Source organism: Gavialis gangeticus, unplaced genomic scaffold, assembly GCF_001723915.1.
Source record: "Gavialis gangeticus isolate Ggan-Ray unplaced genomic scaffold, GavGan_comp1, whole genome shotgun sequence".
NCBI classification, from domain to species: domain Eukaryota; kingdom Metazoa; phylum Chordata; order Crocodylia; family Gavialidae; genus Gavialis; species Gavialis gangeticus.
Window position 1 is genome coordinate 95,312,240 of NW_017729022.1, and position 22,362 is coordinate 95,334,601.

The 22,362-nt window shown below is 39.8% G+C and overlaps 1 protein-coding gene across 12 annotated transcripts in view; it reads left to right on the plus strand.

Moving 5' to 3' along the window:
* SOX5 (SRY-box 5) overlaps positions 1 to 22,362 on the plus strand; it is a 671,039-nt gene that overhangs the window by 501,571 nt on the left and 147,106 nt on the right. The window lies entirely within an intron of this gene.

Sequence of the window (22,362 nt, forward strand, 5' to 3'; positions counted from 1 at the left end):
TTTTTTTTTTTTTTTTTTTTTTTTTTTTTTTTTTAAAAGACCCCACTCACCAGCTGCTGCCAGGCTGCCCCCACTGCCCTGCGCTGTAGCCGGGGACTCTGTCATCAGCTCCCAGAAGTCCCAGTGGCTGCTATAACAGCAGCCAGTATCTGGTGATTGGGAGCTTTTTTTTTTTTTTTTTTAAAGAACTGGAAGCTGGGGCCAGGTTGGGCACCCATGGGGGGGGACTTGGAGCATGGGTGGGGGATGGGGTTCTCATGGCCAAGCCCCCCATGCAGTGCAGGGCAGTGGGGGGCAGCAGGGATCAGCAGGGATCATCTCCCTGCCTGGAAGCTGCTGGCTTTTTTAAAGAATCGGGAGCTGGGGCTGGGCAGGGCAGCCACTGAGGGGGCTGGGAGAGCAAGTGGGGGTCGGGGCACTCAGGAAGGCTGGGGGAGCAGGCAGAGGATGGGGCTTGGCAGGGGTCCCCCCATGATCTCCTCCCTGCTCCTCCAGCCCCCTCCCACCTGCCCCCTATTTACTAGCATGGAGTAGGGTTCCTGCTCCCTGAAGCAGTGAGTGAGGACTGCCAGAATCTCCGAAGCTCTCTCTTTTCCTAATCGATTTGGAGAACTTCAAACTGATTTGGACCTTTTTACTGGTCTCCTGAATTTGATTTGGATTTGGAGATTCGGCTGCTGAATCTCCTCCAAAACAAATCAGCACCTAAAGCTTCACAAAGCCATAAAAGACAGGTCTCTGCCAGGTTTCTTTAAAAAACTTGAAGCTGCTTAGATATTTGGAATAGTAGAGTATTTGAAATAAGTGTACACAGTGCACATGGCATTGTCAAAGACATGATAAATGGGTTCTGCATGCAACTTTAAATGTTCATATGGCTATCACCAGCTCACTAATAGAGTTTGCCTATATGTATGTATATATGCAGACACTTGTGTGATGGGTACTCTGTACATGTGTGCATAAATAAAACGTTGGGGAGTGTATATATGCAGTGTTTTGAACAACTTTTTTTAAATATATGTTAGAAGTTCAGCTTATAAGTAGTTTCCTTATTCATATATGTACATAGATATGCACATACATGTTTGGGTAATATGTTTGTGCAAGTGCATGCATCAGTCTATGCTATAACAAACATATCATATATATATATATTATGTGTATGGTTAGCTGTTGATATAAATGTATAATATAAAACAATGGGCACTCTCCGAATTCTACAAGCCATCTTTAGTAGTTACTAATACTCTTTAAAATACCATAATGGATTCCTAGCAGACATTAACTAACTGAGCTTTTTCTTTTTTTCTGAATACATGCAAATTTACACTTTTGTGGGGTGAAGAAAAACTGTATGGGAGAACCTCCCCAATAATTGAGAAATAGAAAGAAGGGGAGGAGCCCCTGGGAACATCCAGGTATGCAAATAGGCATAAAGTATTTGAACTTCACTCCTATTTTGCCATATTGCCATTTGATCAATATTGCCAGATTATCCTGTTGAATTTATACTAAGTTGTGAGAGAGTCAACCTATTGTGCAGCTCTTTAAAAAATATATAAGCAAAATAGGAGGGTTATAGTATTTTCTGTAGAAAAAAGTATATTGCAACTATCTAATTAACTGGAAATACTACTTCATGATTATTTAATGACATGATGAAAGTTGAAGCTTGTCATTAATGTTGTCATTTAAAAATATCTCTCTTCAATACTGCTTGGCAATGGAGGGGACTAAGTATTGCATTATATTCTGAGACAGGGGCTTCCTGAAAGTATTGCTAAAACTGTGTTATGTCAGACCATTTTACTTTGCAGCCCTAGAGAACCCTACCACAAAAGGCATTTTGCAGACAAGACCTGAAAATAAGTGCAATCTCAGCGTAATTGTAGCCAAACGGTTCCACAGTAAGAGTTTCTGTGTGTGGAATCTGAATGTCCAGCTGTTCTTAGAAGGATTACCAGGGTTTAATGGAGAGCACAGATGGAACCAATACTATTGTCCAGAGTATTCTAGGGCAGAGGCTAAAATGTGAAGAATAATCAGGAAAGGGCTGGTTTGGGTGGGGGGGAGAAGAGGGAGAGAGAAAAGAAAGACGGGGTTGGGGGGGGGATTCCCCTTGTTCTGTAAAAAGCAAGGGGACTGATACTGTCCAATAGAGAGGGTGCAGAGGAAATAGCTTCGAAAGCTTCCTTTCATGGTTAATAGGCACTGTAGAGATGGCACAGGTCATGTGTGGTGTGCAGCTGTTTAGAGATTCTTAGTGAACTGTTAGTGACTTAGCAAGGCCCATTATTCTAGGCACTAAGGCAGTTTTACTGGATATGGACTACTGCAATTGTATAAGCTCTCTATTGTGTGAGTACTAATTTGGAGTGCTACCATAAGCCAGCCATACAATCCATGTTTCCCCTGAATGAATGAGTCATCTCGATAAACAGGCTTAGAGTATACAGCACTGACTTTTAGCCCTTTTAGACCTTATTTGTTTAAAATGGATCACATTCTAATGAATAAACTTGTTGAAATATTTTGGTTTTAAATAGCTAATATATCCTGACAGAGAAAGCTGTCAGACATAAAGGTTTTAAATGGTATTTCACTTGCCTTGCCACATGTTAGACATGCTTGTGATTACTGATTTGCTATAGAATATTAACATGTTACTAATATGCTGTCATACATATAACTGATTTCAAGACTACTCAGTGAGTGAGCAAGTATGTGTCCCAGATCACTTGATTCAGGTGCCAGTGAGCCTCCTTGATTGTTTTATTCCAGATTGTTACACAACAGTAGTACAACTGTTTTTTATTAATAATGACCATGCACATACCCACAGTTTATGGTTATATAACATTACTATTATTTCATGTCTGTGGATGCCAAGGATATGAAAACAGTATGAACCATGGTTAAATGCACTCACTCTCTGCAGCACTCTTAGCTGGCCCCCCTTACCTTTGTGGCCAAACTGTGGGCATTGAAAGACATGCTCCAGAAAAGAGGGAGGAAGGTTTTAATTAGGGCAGTTCTGAAACCTGGGCTAATTAGAGTCCCCGGAGCATCACATGTATCAGTGTCCTTGTACTAAAAAATGGTGGGGCACTTTGGACTAAAGTTCATCGATTGAGCTTTAAACTGCTCTGCCGCCATTTTTCAGCACAGGGCTGCTGATGCACGTGACACTGAAGTCTGCTGGAGCACTGTAATTACCACACTCCAGCAGACTCAATTAATTAAGTCTACTCCAATGCGAGCAGTCTGCCTGTATGTGTATAGGTGTAAAGTGGCATAGCCCTGGTAATTTGCCTAGAATTGTCTGTATTATGTATTTTTTGTATCCTGAATAAGCAAGATGTTTCCTTGGAGTTTTATTTTTTGCTGTAGAGAAAAAATAAAACAAAATGGTTTGACTGGATGGGAAAAATTGTTAGCCTTTAGGGAGATGGTATGATTTGTCCAGTTATGTACAGCAGGGGAGTCTGATCCTTGAGCAATGGAAATTGTGGGTGCTCATAATGCCAGGCTATACATACGTTTGTGTATGTATTGAAATGTATAATATTTTATACCTTATGATTATTTAGAAAGGCATATGAACATTTATTTATTAGTTACTCTTGAGTGCATTGCCTGGTCTCTGCGCATTAATTCATCTCCACGGCACTTATGCTAAGATCGTAAACCACTGAGCAACCTCAAACAAGCAGACACATGATGTAAAGGCACCTTTTAAAGGTACGGAAACTATGTAAAGTTCTTTAAAGCATTTGTGGCATAAAGGGGCAGTTACTGTAAATGACACCTAGTCCTTTTTTAAAACTATTACAGGAAACCCCTGCCATTCACGGACTTGCCATTTGTTGTTTCGAATGTTCAGGTTGTGAATATTTGAATCCACGGTCTCTCCCCGCACGCTCTCCCTGGCTCTCACGCACTCTGCTTATAGCTTTTATTAATTAACTGACTTGCTGCTGCAGTAATTGAGGGAGTGCAGTGGCAATTAATGCTCATTGTGGATCATGAGCTCCTCCGAGCTCGGAGATCAGTCCATCTGCCGCCCCATTCCTGGGGAAGTTTTTCTCTCAAGATTAGTCTTCATCAGGTCCATCCAACCCGCTCCTCTTCACTCTTCCCTCCCCTGCCCCTGACAGTGCCTGTGACGTCTGTGGAAGCTCTGTGATTGGCGCTGCCAGGCTCCTGATGTATTCACAGTTTTTGCCATTTGCAGGGATCTCTAGAACGGATCCCCTGTTAATGGCGAGGGTCTCCTGTACTGAATTTTATGTGTTTTTATATATCTACTGTACACAAGAAAGCAATGGGCTCTCGGTAAAAGTCCACCTGAGTTCTTCAAGCAAGGAGATTAAAGAAAATACTCACAAAACCTTAAAATAAGTCATTAAAAATTCCTAAAATAGTTTTCAGTGAGTGCATCTACATGTGAAATTAAGGTGAAGCAATAAACTCCAAAGCTATTTGAGCTGGAGTAAACTGCTCCTGAACACAGCATCGACATGTGTGTTGGGGCAGAGCAGAGCTGGACTGTCAGGGAGCATGAGGGAGTCAGTCCTGGGCTCTGGGTGGGAGAGGCAGAAGGGCTGGTTGGGGCAGCCATATAGCTAGCTGGCAGGCAGGAGTCTGGGTCCAGCCCAGTCACTGTTTATACATGCATTTCAACTCGATAAATGACCCCACTATAAGTTAGTACTATCAGGGACTGTCCCCAACAATATTGTCTTATAGCAGAGTTAATTACTTTACTGCACCCTAATACCAGTGCACCAATGTAGATGGTGATGCTTGACTGTGGAGCTAATTAATCTACTCTGCAGTACAAGTATAGGTGTACCCTATGTGTGGCACATCAAATATAAAATATTGTGGCAGATGCAATGGTTTTCTTGGTATGAGTTTAGAATGACTTGAATGAATAACTTGAATGAATAACTGGTAACTTAGCCACTCTCAGTGATTATTGTGTTGATTCCAAACTCACACTAGTAAAATCTTTATAGTCAACAACAGTCTCATGTTTCCTACCTATTCTGTGTAAAATGCATATTAGCTTTAATACATTTTAAAATGGATTTGGGTACATATACTTCTGGTGGCAGACACAGTTCTTAACTGAACTTTTTATTGAAGTCAAATTTTAAAAAGTAAAGACAACTTTATATAAAGAAATTCCTACCTCATTTCCAAAATACCACGGGAAATCTCCAAGTGACAAGCACCACAACCATAAGGGTAAATCATTGTGCAAGCCAAGTGATGAATTCCTTTCTGGAGCCTCCTAATAATTCAGGCACCATGGGACCTGTGCTTTTCTCTGCTAAAGGAACATTATTAGAGCATGAGATTCATGCTCAGAATCTCTTAATACTAAGTAGTAGTAACTTATTTGTATCTGTATTGTACCATGTATCAGGGAGAAGGACCTAAAGGAGCATTATACATTTAAAAAATATAGGAGTTGCTTCACCAAATATTTAAAGGCAGTCCATATCTGGGTTTGTGTTCTGGGAACATTTTAACAGGGTATGTGTATTCTAATTAATTTGGCACAGAGCAAAATAGGAATATCACATTCAGTTGCTGCCTTATGGGTATTGCAGTTCTTCATATTCAGAAGAATCTGCTGGGTAACCCAGAGTTTGAGATGATATTGAGATGTGCTGCTAAAGTAAAGCTTGGTTATGACCCCAGACCACACGCACCTCATTGGAGCCTCAGGGAATTTATCTTACCATCCAGGAAATAACATGCATGCATGGTGCCTAATTTTTAAAAGATAATGTAGAATAAATGAGTGAGTGATAAGAATTGCTGTATCCCATTGAAATCAAGTGCTTTTGAGCGTGTGACTTTCCTGTCAATGAAGAGCAGAATACAAATGGTCCTTTTATTCACTTCATAAATTTTGCAGACCCATATAATCTGTTTTCTCAGGAACAGATTCCACCTTTGGAATGTGATCTGTGGTTTCAGTGGTGATACCAGATAGCTTGTATAAATCATAAGGATGGTTATAGATATATTTTGTGATCTAAATGTTAAGCTAATAGATGCTTAAGTTTTCTCCAGCAAAGTGACTTGGGTACATATAATTTTGCAATTGCATGTGCTCAGAAGCCTTTACATCTTGACTGAGCTGAGCCAAACACTTGACAGCCTGTCAATACCCAAGGCTTTTGCAGATTCATAGCCCATGCAGCTACATTCTTTAGTACTAGGGACAGACATTACACACAAACTGGTTTAAGTGATCAAACTGGTTTAAACCTTTAATAGTTTGAGATAAACCTGTCTGAATGTAGTATCAGACTTAACTGATTTGAGTCAAACCGGTTTATGCAATGTCTGTCCCAGACCTCTTCCTTGTTCAAGTAAAATCAAAGTCCCCCAGAATCCCACATGCTTTGCTGGGTGGGGCTCTGCTCTCTGCTGTAGCCTAGCAGGGCTGGCCCCTCCCCTCTGCTCCTTGGCTGGAGCTCTGGCAGAGACTGCAGGTACAGCAGCATCTGCCTTGCTTCCTTCTGCTTCGCTCCCCTGCCATTCCCTGCGCAAGCAGAGATCACCCCTCCCCTCTGCCTTACACAGACACCTCTCAGCATTACCTAGCATACCGCATGCTGGCTGCGGTCCATGCTGTGGGAGACAAGACAAAGGCAGACAGCACAGTGGCTTAGGGTTCTTTGGAGCTAATCAGCAGGTAGCTGGTAATATCCCTCCGTTCCTTCCTTGGAAAAAGTTGTTTAAGAAGAGCTTGAACTAATGAGAGATCGTTTTGTTTTGCTGATGGGTGATAAATGCTGTGCAAACTCCTGCTGGCTCTGTTGCTGACCAATGAGAAGGTGGGAAACCCTCCCTAATCAGAGTATCCTGCTGGGTCCTGGCCACGCCCCCCTCAACTCAGCTCTATGGAAGGGAATGGAGGGCTGCTCTAGCATCCTCTAGTTTCTAGCCTGAGCCACTGCAGGCATGTGCCTGCATTTCCTCAGTCCGGAGGAAATGTCTGGACGGTTACAAACTGATTCAGCCTAGGCAGATTAGACTAACCTTCAAAGATTAAATCAATTCAGGCTCAGGATTTTTGAATGTCTGTCTCCAGCCTAAAGGTCTCAATCCACAGGTATGCTCAGTCCAGTCTAGCTCATGGCCTTGTGGGTAGGGCAGACTCCTTGCAAGTTGGAAATGTGGCTTTGAACCCCTATGGCCGAGAAGGATATTGAACTCTGAACTTTTGGTTACTTCTTGGGCTCTAACTGTTTGGCAGATATAAATGATGCCCCACCCTCATCCTTGTCCCACCCTGCTGTTGTCCATGATTTAAAAGAAAAGTGAGCCAATCAGCTATACCCCAAGGGAATGACTGGGGTGTCTAATTCTAGGAAGAAGTTCTGGTATGTGAATTTCAATCTCTCCCAGCCATCTAGCTCGGGTCTACTGGAAGGCACCCTATGTTCAGTAGAACAGATTTCAGCCACGCTCTTCTCTTCAGAGCTTCATATCACCCAGAGTACTTGTCCCTGACCTCACCATGTTGACAATTGTAAATGCCATTCTTAGCCTCTTAACTCTCCTCTTTCATAGTATAGGGAAATTAGACTGTGTCCACAGGGTAAACTTGCTTTGCCTGGCAGGGGTGCATCAAAGCATACTTTGCTGCTCTGGGGAGGTTGCCTCCAAAATCGGGATAGTATAACTATGTATGGAGCTTCAGGCAAACTAAGCAGCGCTGCTGTGTGACAGTGCCAGTTAGACCACCCCCAAGCTTATATTCCTGCAAGTGATGCCAAAAGAACATGATTACATTACGTCCAGTTGTGGAGGCAATCTGACATGGATTTTGACACCTACTGTGGGTTTGTGAATTCTGCTCCAAAGTGTGTGTGTGGTAAACTCAGTGTCACCTCATTTAAGTCAATTTGTGGATCTGGGCCTTAATATCCCATGTAGTGGATGCTGAAGAAAGTTCTTATCTCTGCTGTGTCTTTGGGAGTAACCCAAATCTTATTTTTGTTATTAAACCTAGCAGTACTGATTCTAAAGACAAGAAGAAGCTTAAATGACCATAAGCTTGCTTAAATAACCATCACCAAACACCCCAAAACCCACAGGAAATTATAATTTTAGTTGGTGTTTCAGTAAATACAATATGTGCTGCATATTATATTGTAATACCTCTGGCCAAAGGTATTTCAGCAAATACATTATTATGAATAAATCAACTGTTCAAGGAACCCCTTTTCACTGCCTAAGAAAAACAGGCTGTTCAAGAAAAAAAACATTAAGTTTCCATGCTGAACTTCCTTGATTTAGGCTTAGACTAGATGGATAACATAATTTGAATATTTTCAGAAGTAGAGACTTTTACCATGTTCAAATATCCCTCTTTCCCATACGTACAACAACTATCTTTCTCCTTAGTATGCAAATACGTAATTAAAAGCATTCAACAAAGAGATGAATAAACCAATAAAGTAAGTCTCTGCTAATTTATTTTCATTAGCTGGAAATATGTGGAAATGCCCCAAAGAGCTGAGTGATACTGGAAAGTTGTTACAGATAAGAATCTGCTGGCTGCTTTTATGTAAGACAATAGATCTTGTGAATATTCTGCTTCCTCTCCAGGCAGTGAGCTAGTATGGTTAACCAAAATTGTTGAGTAATTGTTCTGTGGTTGAGAACAAAATGCTGAATTAAACTGTTCCCAGCACAATAATTGTGTGATTACAGCATTTATGTTGCTGGCCAAAGGAACAGTCATTAGGTTTGGAAGACTTACCAAAACCACAGGCACAAAAAAAATGCAAATCACATGTAAATTGTCCTCTAATACCTATAGTGGCTTAGGAATTGCACAAGAAGTACAGTATGTGTGTATTTGAAAGCAGGCTAGCTGGAAAAATGATTGTTCATTCAAGCACTACTTCAGATTACGAAGAAAAGATCCAAAGATTATTCACTTCCATTATGCCATGCTCACTTTTCCCTCTTCTGTGATCCTGCATCATATATATTATAGGCATATTCTGTTTTATTTTGCAAAAACATATGCATTTGTGTTTTCCCCAGTGCATACCAATCAGATATTGTTGGGAGTTGTAAGGTGGGATGGACTCCTACACTTTACTAGATCCTGCATTGAGCCAATTCAAAAAGAAGTCTGTGAGGGAGGCAGGCAGCAAATGTTTATTTGATTGCCCTAATCCACCAGTAAAATTGAAAATTGATTTATGATGATAGGCGCTCTTGTTAGGTAGATAATTTCCTTCTCCAGTGTGCTGGCCATACTTAAAGTGCCAAGGAAACAAACACTTTTAGTTTCTTGCTTTGTGCTTTGTTCTGCTGTTGCTTCTTGTCACATAGCTGGTATTAAAAGAGGAGGAGGAACATGAGGAGGCAGCAAAAAATAATGGGCAAAATGTTTGAAGACAATTGCAAATTTTCTGTCTGCAATTAAATGCAATCACAAACGATAGGATTTGGATGGCTAACTACCTGATTGCGTTCAGAAATCAGGTAGTTAGATGTCTAAACCCTATCATTTGCATCTACAATTAATTATGCCTCAGATGTATTGCTGTCACCAAATTGTGGGCATAGGATGAGAGACTGGTTTAAAAATTTGGCCCCAAATATGACTTCTCAGAAACACTTATGTAAGTGGACCAATAGTATCAAGAAAATATCTGTATGAGCATCTGAAAGGAAGTGTGGACACACATTTTTAAAGTCTTTCTCTTGTAACTTGACTCAATTTTACTTTTCAGATTGTATTGTTCTTAGTAAAACTACACTCTATTAAGGAACAATCCAACTAGCAGAGAGGATGGTCAGACAGACACAAGCCTAAACAGCTGAAAGACTGAAAAGAGGTCTTTTATTGTGCATTTCCCTGGGTGGTAATTAGAGGCTATCCAGCCCTGGAAATGTGTTTTCCACAGAGGTTTCCACTAACATTTGGTCTTAGTTTTCCTGGCCATTTGTCCATTATATTTAAGAGCAGGATTTTTAAGATCATGTAGAAGCAATAAAACTCAATAATAAAATGTCGTCTTCAGGAAAGAATTACATTAAACCATTGTAGCAACTAAAGTTCTGAAAACTGATGTCATTGTGAACTGACTGTATATTGGACAACAACAAAAAATAACAGAAAAGGGAAAGTGGGATATTTTGAGGGCTTAATCAGTGGATTTAAGTCTAAAATTTTCTGAGAAGATACAGTTCTGCCAAAATCTACCCTGATTAGCTTATAAAAATGTTTCTTTCCCTGCAGTGTCTTAGATAGTCTGTATGCCCTTTTGTTAATGCATGTCTCTCCAGCTTCCATTTAAAGATCTCAGGAGAAGGTATAAACATTTAGTACAAGATTAGCTTGTATTTTGGGTCCTTAAACATCTATTTTTGAGAGAGAGAGAGAGAATGTCGAGTGGTGACTTTGATTTAGACTTCTATGTTTGTTTATGCCATTGCAGCATTCAAACTGTACAGGTTTTGAATTGCTGCCCACTAAATGATATTAAATAACCTCTAATTCTTGCCCACCGCCTACACATTAATTAAAACAAACACAGCTATCTTAATGATATTCCACTTGTCAAAGAGATACTGAGAAAAACACATTTTAAAATCTTAGGATTTTGTTGGAAGGATCAAACTTATATTTTGCTTAGAAATACAGAAAAAATAAGCTCTCCCAATATAATAACAATATATGAAATTATATTAAAGGTATTGTCATGCAAACAAGATATAATTTAAGGCTGAATTTAATGATCCCCTTGTTTGTTGTGCAAAGCATTTTGTGTAGATAGTAGTTACGAATCAGGGGTTATGGAACAAGAAATTACTTTTCACATTACCTGTTTTATGGAGTAATTTTATTCTGAAATGATGAGAACATTGTATGTGGTATATGATTATGAAAGAAGTGTTAACATATAGGGGCAGATCTTGGTATTGATACCACTGCAGCTTAAGGGTATAAAAGGAAAACTACAGAGGTGGATGAAAACTCTGTAGAGCTGCTGCTTTGTTCAGCTCCCACCCCTCTGTGCTAGCCCCTCATCCATGGGAGTGGGGGGAATAGAACTCATTAAGTCCCCACTCCACTTCCTTCCAACAACCCATCAATTTAACTTGGAATTTATTTCCATTTACATCCCAGTGGTCATGTCCATGGGCAACTGGTGCCTTCTTATACTGGGGGTCCCCCAGTGGCTGATCACCACCACTGACAGAAGTGCAGAAAAATCAGAAGTGCCAGCAGCACTTCTCTTAGTCCCCTACAATCTCGGGGGGTGGGGAGGGCACTCATCGTCACCCCCACTCCAGCTGATGAGGGCCAATCTCAGGGCGGGCACGTGCCCCTCTGTGTCCCCCCATGCATCACCTATGGGCATGTCTACAAGTGCACATTTACTGAGCAGTAACTGAAATTACTGTGTAGTATGGGTGTGTGTCTACATGTACACACCCATACTGCACAGTAAATATGGTGACTTATGCTGACTTTGAGTGTAAATTTTAATACCTGCATCATGCAGGTATTAAATTTATGCCCGAGTAGTTACTGCACAGTAATGCATGTGTAGCCGCATTACTACGCAGTAACCCAGGAGTCGTCCCTGCTGGGTCTGCACAGCCTCTAGGGGGCCAGCCTGAGCCCAGCCCCAGGGCACATGGCTGGCCACCTCTCCTGGCTTCAACTTGGGACTAAAGTTAGTCCCAAGGGATGGCAGCCATGTGGCCAGAGGCTGGAGCTTCTCTTGGTGGCTACAGGGGCACATGGCAGGCTGCTGTAACCTGGGGCTAAATTTAGACCCGGGTCACCTGTACATGTAGACACCGGCCTATTTCTGCTTACTGTGCAGTAAATTTAAGCCGGCATAAATGCATGTGTAGATATGCCCAGTTTATACCCTTCTGGGAGCAATAGGAAAATCAGGAGGGAGGGAGAGTAGGGGGGGCACTTGTAATTCTGTCAGCTACAGTATTCCTTCTGATCTGCCTCCACAGCTCAGCAACTTCTTGCCTAACTCTCAGGGCAAAAGGTTATTTTATTGTCTATGCCTTAGACATTGGCATATTCATGACATTTGGATTCAACTGTAGATTTTACTACTTTATAAAATCCTAAAACCTTGGCACTTATCTTTGCTTTTAGAAGGACTAAAAGCAAGTATCTGTAAATACAGTTCAACCGGTTACGGGGTGTGGGGAGGGAGCATGGAGGAATGGTAGCATTGACCAGGCAAATGTTGTAGCAACACGTACATCAAAATTATTATTTACTGGGAGTTTAATAAAAGTGTGGAAAAATAGCAACAGGAAAAAACTAGGTCTGTGCGAAGTGGTTAGTATTTGCTTTGGATTCAGCCAATTTTGGGGGACAGCGATTCGATTTGGTGATTTTGAATCACTGTCCCTAATTGATTTGGCTGTATCTGATTTGGATCACCTAGGCCCCTCCCCTGCCCACTCTCCCAGCTCAGCAATGGCTGCCCCGCCCACTCCAGCTCCCGGCACTTTGGGGGGGGGGGCATCCAGGTGCTGCCAGGTGGGGGGGGCATCCCTGCTGCCCCCCACTGCCCTACACTATGTGGGGGGCTCTGCACAAGCCCCCCAATCCCCCCATGGCTGCCCCACCTGCCGCAGGTCCAGCCCTTTAAGAAAAAAGAAATGAGAAAAACCTTGGATTCACCATTCCTTCCAGTGGGGAGCAATCCTGCTCTGCCCTGTGCCACATGGGGGGGCTCTGCATGAGCCCCCTGAAGCCCTGAGCTGCTGCAGGAGTGGTGAGTCCCTGGGTTTTTCTCTTTTTTTTTTTTTTTTCTTGAAGGGCCAGAGCTGCAGCAGGCAGGGCAGCCATGGTGGGGGCTGGGTGAGTGGGTAGGGGTTGGGGAGCTCGTGGAGAGCCCCCACACAGCATGGGGCAGTGGGGGGCAGTGGGGATCACCACCCACCCGGCAACGCCTAGTAAGTGAGCCTTTTTTTTTTTTTTTTTAAAGCACAGGGAGTGGGCAAGGCAGCAATGGGGGGGCTAGGGGAGCGGGCGGGGGTCAGGGAGGCTGGGAGAGGAGGCAGGCAATGGGTCCCCTGCCCCCTCCTCCAGCCCCCACGTCCCTGCCCCTGCTTACCAGCACCGAGTCTGGCTGCAGTTCCCTGCTGCAGTCACTGGGGACTGTCTGAATCATCAAAGCTCTCCAAATCTTTTCCAAAGTTTCGGAGAGCTTCTAATTGATTTGGACCTTCTAATTAGTCATCTGATTCCATTTTTGGAATCAGAGATTTGACCACCGAATTGGGCTGAATCTCCTCCAAATTGAATTAGCACCTGAAGCTTCGCACAGCCCTAGAAAAAAACTTCTCTAACATTGATGTTTCCTCTACTTTCATAGAAATTACTAAAACACATAGTTTGTATTTTTGGTGACTATTGTTAATGCCCAACTTATTACAGCTTCTCTCTCTCATAAAATACTAGGATTGTTACTTAGAGTGTTAATTTATTTACAGTCCTTATGACACTAAATACAGTTTTTCCTCCCTGATTCTGCTAAGACTTATACATGTGCTTACCTTTAAACACATTAATAGACCCATTGACAATAATAAGGAACAAGCCTGACCATGTATTTAAATTGCATATGATACATGTATGGAGGACTGTGTCCTCAGAAGAGATATATTATATTACTTTCAGGCACCTGCAATTTGATAATACCTCAAGCATGTTTTAGCCAACCAATGTAAGAACATGCAGAAATATTATGTCCTTTTTTGCATCCTCTGCATAAGTGCCAGTCGCCACTGTAATCTTTGTGTTAAACACCTGAGCTGCTGTTAACACAAAAAGGGCTAAATCAAAAATACCTCCAGGAGCTCTTAGAAAGATGGTTCAGTTTCACATGAGCCCCAGTGCTGCGCCTTGCCTACCATTTACAACTAGATCCTATACACGTTATAGGTATATCTTTAAACTGATATTAAGACTTTTGGGTTCCAGTACCTGAACACATTAAAATGACTGTATTAGAAAAATACTCAGGATTCAAAAAAGCTCTTTTTGACTTTTAAATATATAATTTCATCACTGAAAAATTGAAAAAAGGAAGAATGAAACATTAATTATTTATGACAGATCCCACACAGTCAATCATGTATGCTTTTCCACCTGCCTGTGCAGTAGGTTACCTACCGAACTCTGCCCCCAAAGCTGGTCTGGCATCAAGCCATGATACTGTTGTGAAAAAAAGTATGATCTGGAAATAAATAAAAACTATGAGGTAAAGTTATCTGGGAAGTCCAAAAGGCTCTGTTAAACCACAGTTGACAAACAGTCCCCTCTCAGTGCTTGGACATGGAAAGTGACAATATCAAGTGGAGAAAAATTAATTTAAAAAAAAGCTTCTAAAAAACTAGCATGCACAATGAAGATGAAAATGTACTTAATATTATTTCTGATTCTTTAAGGCATTTGCAAAAAAATCTATATTATTTGAATAATTGAAACAATATTGGATGAATCAGCTAATCATAGAAAATAGTCCACAGTTGCAGCCTAAGAAATTATCCTACATGATGTCTTTTCAAACACATCAGGAAATCTCACACCTGTTTTCTTTTCACGGACAAATGTTTCATTGAGTGGCTTACTGCTAGAGTGATCAACATTGGTCCAGCGCTTATCAGGCAGAGCATTAAACAAGCATCTGGAAACTGTGTGTTCCATCATACGCTGTGAGAAACATCAGTTATTAACAAAGAGCCCACATCCAAGGGAGTGACATTATACATTAACTCTTGCTGTACTACAGTTACACTCAGGAGGAAGTTCCTGTTACCAATGTATACACATAGAATGGAGTATATATTCAGTGTTAAGTAATAGAATAATAGCGGCAACATTCACAAGTTTGTGGCAAGTAACAATAAAGAGTAGCCCTGGGTCATAATTCTGCAATGGACACTAAAACATAAACATAGCTATAAAGTGTACTGGGGCATGTCTGACACAAAAAATACTAGGCGGGAGCATGAAAAATGTAGTATTTCCCCCCAAACACTAAACATGCTGAAAAGGACTACTTTGTTTTCACCCAGTTCCTCCACACATGGCTCCATCAACCAGGGATATGTTTCCATGAAAGAAATATGTGCATGCCTTGAAATGGAAAGGGCTCTTTTGAAAATTCTCTTCAGCCATCTGCTGTAGCTACCAGGCTGTTACCTGAAGTGCAGTAGCTTTCCCTGAAAGTCTTTTTCCTTCCTTCTTGGATCATATCTCACCCACTGGAATGAAAGCTTCACAGTTTAGAGCTGCTAATCCTGCATGAACTGGTCATATGAAAGAACTAAATTGTTGATTTAAAACAGCTGCATATTGAAATGAAGGCCAGTATATTTTCCTTTACTTTAGGATCCTCCCCCTTTTTCCCAGTCCCTCTCCTGAAATGAGCAGTGCTTCAAGTGCCCTTGTGGCAGAATGGATAACTTTAGTGTTAAGTGGCAATGATGAGGCTTGCTGTGGCTAGGTACAGATATTCAAAAAACCCAAGGTAGAATCTCTCTAAGTTATTTGGTTTTCTGTCAGTGGTGTAGTTTTAGATTGGTAGTGAACAGAACACATCCCCTCTTTGGGGAGTGGGGAGAGGGGTGAATCTTAAACTGGGTTCTGCCATTTTTAAACTAGTTTGTGTGTGCCGAACTTCTGTTCTGTTATGGATATAGGCCAGTCTTCAATGGCTTATACCTGTAAAAGTATAATGTCTGTACCTGTATAGACAGACACCTAGTTGGAAGAAAGAAGCAGTATTGTTTTTTCCTCCCATTCTATATTTATCACGTAGGAAGCCCAGAGAAGAAGCATAACACTTTTTTTTGTTTTCATTATATAAACTAATATCAATAACACTTTCAGTTGTTCCTTTGGAGCTATCCAAGAAACCTTTCTTGCATATATTGAATTTCCTTTCTGTTTGTATCCTCCTAAGAAACAAATGAGTAAGCTGTTTCTGGTTTTCCTGTAAGACTCCTGTCTTTCCAGCCTGCCTTTGTTTGTTTCATATCATTCCATCTTGTCTTGTAACATGGGATGGACACCCCTTTTGGAGCATGTCACTGCTGTATAAATGGGTATAGGGTCTGCTATTTGGCAGTGCAGTGTACTCCCCCATACTCCAGTTATGGGCCTTAGCACTTGATCACTTTTGTAGGGCTCAGAGTCCTTGTTCAGCTCACACTGGGCTGAGATGGATGCTGCAAGTGAAACCATGATCTTCTGCTGGGCAGTGCAGAGCTTTAGGGCTTCTGGGCTTGCCGCAATTTATTCTTTTCAACTGGTAAACTTTTATGTAAATCCTTGAGACATGACTCACTTTTTTCTGCCTTTCTTGAAGTTTGTTTGCTGAATTTTCTACAAACTAGGATGCAGACTTGCCAGCTATTGCCTGTTGAGGATAGTGTTGTCCATTTTTCAGAAAGTTAATAATTTTTCCCACATTGTCACTCCAATAAGTTCTCCTGTTCTATTTGCATTAAAATTGGATGTTTTTCTCTCTAAATGGCCTTATTTATTCTTTTTCTAAGACTGACACTACAAGAACATATTTTTCCATGCAGAAGGTGCAGTGTGGCACCTTTAGAGGGGCATTAGGTTTCGTATGTTACAGCCTACTTCATCAGTTGCTATGACTGAACTTGCAGAGAGTAGAGATACCAAATAGGAAGGAGTTATATTATTTAAATACAAAGGATAGGCGAGCACTGCTAGTCAGCAACTGTGAACACTTGTGAGAGAGCAAGAGAGAGATGGCCAAACCATTTCCAGTTTACAGAACCAAGGTGCTGTGCTTACCAAAATGAATAGCCCCTAGAAATCATAGAAATTAAGGGCTGGAAGGGATCTTGAAAGATCATTGAGCCCAATCCCCTTGATCTGGGCAGGAATACTGCTGAGATCAAATGTTCCCAGCAAGGTGTCTGTCCAGTTTCCTTTTGAAGAATTCCAAGGTTGTGGACTGCACTGCTTCCTTGGGAAATCTATTCCAGGCTCTGGTTACCCTTGCCTTACCATAAAGAAGTTCTTCCTTACATCCAACCCAAAATCATCCTCTAACAGTTTATGGCCATTGTCCTCCCCTGGTGCACCAGTGGGACTAAACAATAGCATAGCAGATGGTTTTAGAACTTGGTGGCATAAAACCATTAAATATTTAGCTCTTGCAAATGAAATTAGTAGTTTACATCATTATATGATGCATTTAAATTTTCAGTTATCTATCAAATGAGAAAAATATTTAACTTTCAGGTAGGTGAGGAACATAAGTATTTGTATGCAATCTCTTATTAAAGAAATAAGTCAGTGGCATCTAGCAGTCTAAATAGTAATATTCAGTTGAAGGCATGTGAAAATAAAATTTAGACACATTTCAATATAAAAATATAGAGCAAAATAAAAAAAAGAAAGATGTAGAATGGCATTTTATCCTAAGCACCAAAACAAAACTAAAATAATAAATTTAGTGTTTAGTACTGTATCTGTTTGCATCTGCGAAAATCCTGCTTCAGAAACCAAACCTATACTTCTTACACATGCCAAATAGTACCTCCCCCAAGTAATCCCATTAACGTCACCAAGAAGAGAACTTCTTAGTGGGTAATGGTATAGAAGAATTATACCCTAAATGTAAATTACAACCTATGCGTGCTAAGAAATCTACTGAAATACACAAAACAAAGGAAAGAAAACTTCTGTGAAAACTTTGTCAATAGAGATATTTTGGGTCATTATGATAATAATATTAATGTAAGAATATATGAATGAAAAAAGTGTATCTAGCTTTGTAAGGGAAAGTATGTTCTTATATTATTTGAGAGAGATTATGAGCCTGTTAAATGGCATAAGGGTCTTTCAGGAGAAAATAGAACTTTAGGGTTGCAGAAATTTGCCATTTCCTCATTTTTGTGTGCCTGACTCTGGAACCCTAATGTTCTTTTAATGTATTTTTGTATGTCATTATTTATACAGTCACCCGAAGTGTGCAACAATGTTATAGAAACTAGAAGAGAGAGATAATCCTTGCTTATAGTTTAAATTTATCTGTTTAACAGGAACAACAATAGTGAAACCCATTAAAAGCATATTACTTGCTGTTCCAGGTAATATATTCTTAAGTTTAGAGAACAGATAGCAAACTGCCATAATTACTATGGAACAAGGAATAAATAAAGATTTTTTTAATTGTGATTTCTGTGTTTATGTATACTACTATACATGGAAGAATATAGATCTGTGGTTAAGGCAGTGGACAAGACAGTAACACCTGGGTTCAATTCCCAGCTCTGTTAACAGACTTCCTGTCCGTGATTTTGAGCCATTCATTGAAAGCCAAATTTATAAAAGTATGTAGGCATGTGAAAATGAAAACAGGTATTGGCTGAGATTTGAATATCCTACTAAATTCCTATTTGCAACTTGAGCCATCTAAACATTCTTAGGAGGTTTTAAAAATCTGGCCCTTAGTCTTGGTGCCACAGTTCCCTATCTACAATAGCTATAATAATGCTACCCTTTCCTTCTGTTCTAAGTGCATTTTATTTATTTAAATCATAAGCTCTTGAAGGCGAGGATGGTTCCTTTCTTTGTATAGTTGCAATGTGTGACACAATGCTACCTCATCTTATTTTGGGCTCTAGGTTCAGCCTTATTACAAATAATGATATAGACTGTGGTGTAGAATCCTTGTTATACATTACAGAACCATGTGGTAAACTACATTTACCACAAACTTTTATTGCCTCTAAGAATACTTCTAATAACCTGAACCTTTGAGCACCATTCTTCTTTTCAGCATACACCTGGAGCTTCCTGCAAAAAATTACTGGCCTCATATGAATGACTGAAAACATTCAATCCTCGTTCAGTGATTTACTTTTAGTTCAATATTACTGTATTTACTAATCCTGTTTAATGTAATTTTTAGCTATATTAAGATCCATTTAGGAGGTCAGGTGATGGGACTAGGAGGAATATTTTAAGTGTTTGTTTGTAGCACACATTGAAATCAAGAAAACTTTGAAAATAAATTAATAATCTCATAAAATGGGGATTTTTTCATCTTTAGTTAGTTCATTTATTTATTTCAACTATTATTTTTCATATTTTTATCTGCCCTCTGCTGTAAGAACTAAAAATACTGAAACTGTATACAAAATCTAGTTGGTCTAATTAATAAAAGATAGCATCTCTACTATGAGTCCTGAAACTGTATACAAAAATAGAAACTCATAGTAGTAAAACAAGCAACTTGAAAAAGGTGTATGGAGTTGATGTGGACAGCTCAGATTTTCCAGACAACTTATCTGATCTTAAAATGCCCTGTGTTCTCTTCACTCCAGTGACTTCTTCATACATAAGCATTGAATATAATAGTAACTCATGCAGTTCGTATCAAATGAGTACAACCCCTGTCCCCCTCCCCTTTGTATCATATCACACCTAGTTTTCTACATAAGCCAGATGTGCTACAATAAAAGTATTTTAGGTTAATTATAAAGAGTTTTTAAAAATATTCTTATATTTAATAGTATCCCAGCTTCCTTTTTTTCCACGAGTCTGACAGTACATGGGTCTGAGTAATACATTTAAAGTGCCTCTAAGAATGGTTAAAAATACTTTATATTCATTTAAATATTATAACATGGTATCTTGGGAGTTAAGTTTGGAAACAATTACCATAGGTCATATTGAAATATGATACGACTTCCAAAGATTTTAAGCATCTATTTCTAGCCCTGTAATATTACATGTAGCAGGTCTACTTTGATGAAAAAGTCCTATGTGTGCAAGAAAAAGAAGGGACTATTTTACTTGCATGTTGAGATCTATATATAGACAAAGCTCAACAAGCAAGAAAAATATATTGCAAATAGGTAAGTAACATTAACTAAAACACTTACAAAATAATAGATGGGGAGCTAGAGAGGGAGAATTTTTAGGCGTGTTAGTTGATGTTAGTTACCTGTTTGGAATATCAAAATGAGCCTCAGGCTAGATACACAGTGGGTGGGGCAAAGTTGAGGCAGTCATACATGTATAATAACATTTCACTGTATTACATACCTCTACAGTGTCATGTAATAAACTGCTACATCTGGATATCTGATGTATGTGGTGATATTCAGCTACATGTTATTATAAAATAAATTGCAGAGACATGAACAATTGTGAAGTTGTATGATGATGATACAGGATAAACACATAAATCTGGATCTCGAAATTCTGGAATTCTCAAAAATCCAGCAGTTTTTAAGCTTCCCCTTCTGCTCCCTTGACCACCACACCCCATACATGGAGGAGGAAGCTTGCATGCGGTGGCTACCATCGCCATCTGCCACCCCGCTCCGTGCGGCTGCTGCTCCAGGACCGCTCTGGCTTCAAAAAAATGGAATTTTCAAATTTCCGGCAGGTGGACCATGTTGGATTTATGAGGTTATACTGTACATACAGTGCAGCAACATACACAGTCCCCATTTAGGATTAGAGACCAATAGTGACAAGTGTAAAAATGGCATCTGAAAGCCTGATGTGTTGAAGTCAATGGAAGGTTGCCATTGACTTTAGTGGGGCCAGGATTTTACCCATAAACCCTACCCTGAGGATATTACAAACTGAAAAACAGTTTTATAAAGAGGGTGGGGAGAGATGTATGTTATCAAACATATGCAGGTCTTTATAGTTGTAACATACACAAATACATTTGTATATTTACTTTCATTATTTGCATACAATTGGAGAATGAATGGCAAAGTCTTAAATGAGTCGTTATTTAGAGTCACTTATGCTCAAATGATAAAATTTGTATGAAGAAGTTACTAGTGGGGAAAAATATTTTGAGAGAAGAGTAAAAGTATGACAAGTGTCTTTTAAACAAATATAGCTAACATAAGTTTAGATAAAAAGTGTGTGCTGGGGGATTGAGGGGGAGGGTGGGAAATCCTTTGTCTAAAACTGACAACTGGGCCCTGGATTTGGCACTGGGTTAAACTATTGTACCATAACAACAATAGGTAACAATATACATGCCATATAAAAAAGTAAAAATACCAGAAATAGACAAACCTTAAAAATGAAGAGTCAGTCATAATATATTCATTTAGTATTTTATCAAGTAAACTGACTTAAATGAAAGATTTGCACTTATTTATTTTTGGGAGGAAATGAATTGCAAGTATGTGAGTGGTGCTGCATGCATTCCAGTTTAGAATGAAAAATTACATTATTTTGACTGAGGTATTTTTGTATCCATGCAAACCATCCTCACCTGTCTATAGTTTCTACTTCCTTTATGTAACTGGATTTGTGTCATTTGAAATAAAAGTGTCCAAAGGCTCCATGGATAATTGCAAGAAGCAATCATTTGAAAAAGAAAATGTGACAGGCAGTCTTAAGAAAAAAGGGCATTTTCCTGGTGGATCTATTCCTAAATGGGAGTGTTTTTCAGTGCAGTGTTTTGCTCGTGTATTTGGCAGTCACTTGAAATCAAGTGCAGACTTGAGCTACATTGTGGGCTTGGCAATGACAATTTGTGTGTGTGTGGTGCTTTAGTTATATTAGCCCTGGAGGCAGAGTTAACACTTGCAATGGGACAAGAGTATTTGCAGTCATGAGAGAACTTCGCAGTCAGCTTCAATAACATCACTCCATTTTTTTCACTTTTTTTTTAAACATTTTTTTTGGCAGCAAAGCTCTTAGTAGAACCATCTGTCTTTCTATTAGTGTTTTTGAGTCCTGTTTTGAAGCTTCTTTGCTTGGCAAAGTCACTTTCATCCTTGGAAACCATTTAAAAAAAAAGTTCCATGGCTTTTTGCCGAAGAAGAGTACTATGCAAAAATTCCACACGGCTGTTCATTTTTGTTCTAAAAGAATACAGTTACTTTGTCTTTGTCTTTTGATATAAAAAAATCAAATAAAGGCAGAAATGGGACAATTCCAGGGTGATTGAATGGGAGGGGAGAAGAAACAGCATTCTCCATTTTTTGTGTTCCATAATCTAGTAAACCTTTTAGTTAACTGGATCAGAATAGATCCAAGAAAACTGAAGTTGCAACCAAAATGAATCAAGTTAACACAGTGATTGGAGCTATGCCTGGCATAGCTTAAATTTTGAGTTTTCTGTTCATGTGCAGTAATGTCTACCAACAGGTCTTTCAGTCTTTCCCTTATAGCATGTTCTAGGTGGAAAAGGTAAAGTAACAACTGAGCATTTGAGCATTACAATTGTATATATCATACCAGTTTTTTAATTTCATAGTTTCATAGATTTAGGGTCGGAAGGGACC